This window comes from Suricata suricatta, chromosome 10 (genome assembly GCF_006229205.1).
Source record: "Suricata suricatta isolate VVHF042 chromosome 10, meerkat_22Aug2017_6uvM2_HiC, whole genome shotgun sequence".
Classification (NCBI taxonomy): domain Eukaryota; kingdom Metazoa; phylum Chordata; class Mammalia; order Carnivora; family Herpestidae; genus Suricata; species Suricata suricatta.
Window position 1 is genome coordinate 69,012,197 of NC_043709.1, and position 3,875 is coordinate 69,016,071.

Sequence of the window (3,875 nt, forward strand, 5' to 3'; positions counted from 1 at the left end):
GCCCCGGCCGGGCCCGCCTCTGCGGAGCAGGCGGCTGCAGACCTGGGACCACTTGTGAAGCGGCGGGGGCGGGGGGGCGGCCGGCTTCAGCCTAGCGTGTCTGCAGCAGTCCCTTCTTCCAGGGGGAATCCGCAGACTTCTTGTAAAATCCACCATCCTGCAGGGAACCAATGAGGTTCCCAGGTGGAATAGCCTCAAAGAACTGCAAACTTTCTAATGCAGTCTCGGGTCATAGAGCATCCTTTCTGCTTTTGCCACTCGGTGGTGTGGAGGTGGGGTGGGGAGAGGCAGCCCGGGAGGGTATGAGAAGTCTTACACTGACTTTCCAGCTTGTCCGGTCTGGCACACCCCCGCGCAAATATAGTCACACATTTGCTCACATATTTCTAAACTCACACACATTCACACACACTTAGAAATGGGCAAGTATATATACACATGCATAAATATCTATACACACGTATAAAATCACACATACATTCACACATACATTTATGCATACATACATTTAAGCACACACGTGCAATATTTTTGAATCCTGAAGCCCTCAAAAATCCATCATTCTGTAATTCTTAAATGACTTATCTGTAGCATGGCACATAGGAAGACTTTTGACCACATTTAGCCAATTCCTTTCTTTCTGATGAAACCTTTTCTCCATCATGGGTGTGTGTGGCCTTTGTTTCCTTCCACACCAAGTAACAGCTGCAACCTCAGTTTACCAGCTGCTTATACTGTGTTAAAAGCTGATATTCTATGCAAATGGAAGTGATCCCTAGCTGCTACAGTCAATATGCCTACAATAGCAAACTTATGAGGAGAAAAATAGCCTCTCCTGGGCTGGCAGCACGATGTAGGAATGCACTGCCAGCCCGGTGGAGAGCTGAGATGTCAGCAGATTTTGCGATGGACAGAGAGCCACTCCCAAGGTCCTGCAGTGTAGCTAGTCCACACAGGCATCACTGGGAGTTCACTGCCATACTTCTCACTAGCTGGACATCTGTTCAAGCTTCTAAGAATGACCATGTGTATCTACAGTATAGTCATAGTTTGTAGTCATGTTATGGAACTCTTAGCTTGGTAAGATTCTTTTTAGTGAAGCTTTCACAAGTTTCCCCAGAAGGAGCTGTTTCCTATGCTAGCACTTTGTACATTTTACTATGACACTTCTTACATTGTCTGTACTTTTTTTGCCATGTCTTTTTCTACCCCACTAAGCCATGAACTCTTCGAAGGCAGAAACTAAATCTTACCATTGCATCTTCAACCCTTAACATAGTGAAGTATGGTAATGGCTCAATAAATAGTAGATTAATTCCACAGATTGTTAGAGTCTATGGTGCTTTTATAATTATAATCAGGATTATTTTCCAAAGGATTATTAAACTGTGTACCTGTCTAACATGGGTTCCATGTGCTATATTTTCTTTGTAGCTCCATTTAAAGCAAGGATGTTTTCAGTTTATTGAAACAGGAAAACATCACAGCTTCACAAAGTATGCAGCACAGTACTGATATCTATGGCTTGTTCACCAACCCCTCCCCCCCCCAAAAAAACAAAAGGAAACAAAACAGAAGGCACTTTCCTATCATAGTCTGAAAAACATACTACATTTCAGAAGATAGTGGAGTAAAAAATCAATGAGCAGCTTCTTTTCTGACTACTTCACAATCAGTTGAATTACATGGTATCTACTAAAATAAACTTAAATTAGTCAGAACCGAAATGTCTTCCCTCATTACACAGTGCTTATTTATCCTACCTTTGTATCCCAGTCTTCTTAACATATGGTTTTGCTTTCGTTAATAATAATCTCAAGAATAAGCTCAACCAATGCTTACTATTTGCTCATAGTTGAGGGGTTAAAGAATATAACTTCCCAGGACCACTTCAGGGCAAAATATTGAAATGACCAAGGTTTTCTTCAATATCCATTATTCTATAATATCCATTTACCACGGACTAAGAAGCTTGTGCCCTTTGTTTTGCCAGCCACCCAAGATCTGCAGTCCAGTCCTAAGGACCAGGCAGGGGAATAGCCTCTACGTTTGATCTTTGTCACTACAGTGATAACAGCTCACCTTACTGATGGCTTGTTATCTATCAGGCCCATTCCATCTATCAAAATGTTTACTCTCTGTGATAGATCTGTGAGATGACTGTTACTAGTATCATTTCCATTTTTGGCTTTGAGACAAAGACAAAGTGGTTCATGCAAGATCCTATGACTAGCCAGAGAGGTGGGGTAAGAATCAGCAGGCTGGCAATGGAACTTGCCAATTCACATTGAACTCTCATCTTGTACCACCTCTCCGTGTTCCAGGACAGGGAGGCAGATTTACAGTCAGGAGATTCAGAATAGGGATTATTGGTATGAATTCTGTTCCACCACAACCTGAGCTACAAACTACTACTATTAAAAAAAATTCAGTAAGAATCCCTATGTCTCACTTTCTTCCCCACTGAAGTGGTGAGGTATTAGACCTGGATATGGATTTAGGAGTCCCACATAGGTCATTCGGCAGCTCAAGTAGAGATCCTGCTTAGGATTGGTTACTGTGCTCCACATTCTCCAGTCTCCTTCCCTCCCAGTTACTACCACACAGACCTGTTGGGAGATTCAAATGCCCTAATGTCTGTAAGACCCCTACACACTGCCAAGTACATAATAGGTGGTCAATAAAGACCATTCTTCCTTTCCATTAATGTTCCATGAAACTTTTCTCAAGGCCAAAATCTATTGGTCAGCTACACAGAATGTGATTTCTCACTCACATAAATTAATTATTTCTCTAGTGGTGGCCAGCAGCGTTAGAAATGATATAGATGGAAACCCCAGGAAGAAACCAAGATATCAGAGCTCCAGATCTTCCACTCAATCCATCCATACTGTAACCCAAACAATTTTCTTCCATTTCTTTTCCATAGAGGATATCAGCAAATTGGCCATGGCTTCACACAGTGTCAGGACAATGATAGGAAATGCCCAAATCACCCTATCCAATCATCTTCTTACCCCACCCCCACAAACAAAGTCAACCCTGCAGATAGGTCTTGAAGTGTGTCTTGTTTATGTATAATTCCTTTGTAAAATCTGACCCCAAAGTGTAGAAATCAGAAGTGACCACATGAGATGATGTTTCCATTTACCTAACCTAGGTTAGTAATACAGTTATGCTTTATATTTTTTCTAAAAAAAAAAAAAAAAAAAAAAGAAAGAAAGCTCAATATACATTTCAGGAATTGATGAAAACATCGATTCTGACCGAACTATATCCTCCCTAAATGGCAAAAGGAAGCTCTAGTCACGGGCATCCGAAATCTCTACCAAGTCGATCAGGAAACTCCCTCACCAGTGATTTGGTGGACTCTAAGCAAAACTATTTTTAATTTCCAATAGGTCAACCAGGATGATGCTAATTGCACACTCCAAGTATAAACAGCATAATTTCTTTATTGCCAACGATGCTGCAAGAACAGAAATTTGAACATAATTTCCTTCCGGTATTTAAAGGCCAATGACTTTACTGCCAGCATTGCCCTCAACAGTCCAAATTACAAATGTCCAGTTCCCTTGTACCCAAGGTACGTTCGCTAATCCATTTTCGTCCACATGTCCTAAATTTCTCTTGGGAAAAGATGCTCCTCATGTCTCTACTGTTTAGAATATTAGAGCCTGCGCTCTGGAATCCTGGTTCAGCCACACAATGCCAACGTGATACTAAGTAAACTCCTTAACCTCGCTACACGTTAGTGGCACAAGCCTCATAGCTTGTTAGAGGGATTAATTAATGTGTGGTACACTTTTAATATTCAGTCTGTCCATGTTAAGTTCCCCAAAAATGTTCTTTTTAGTATCATTGTTATTCATCTC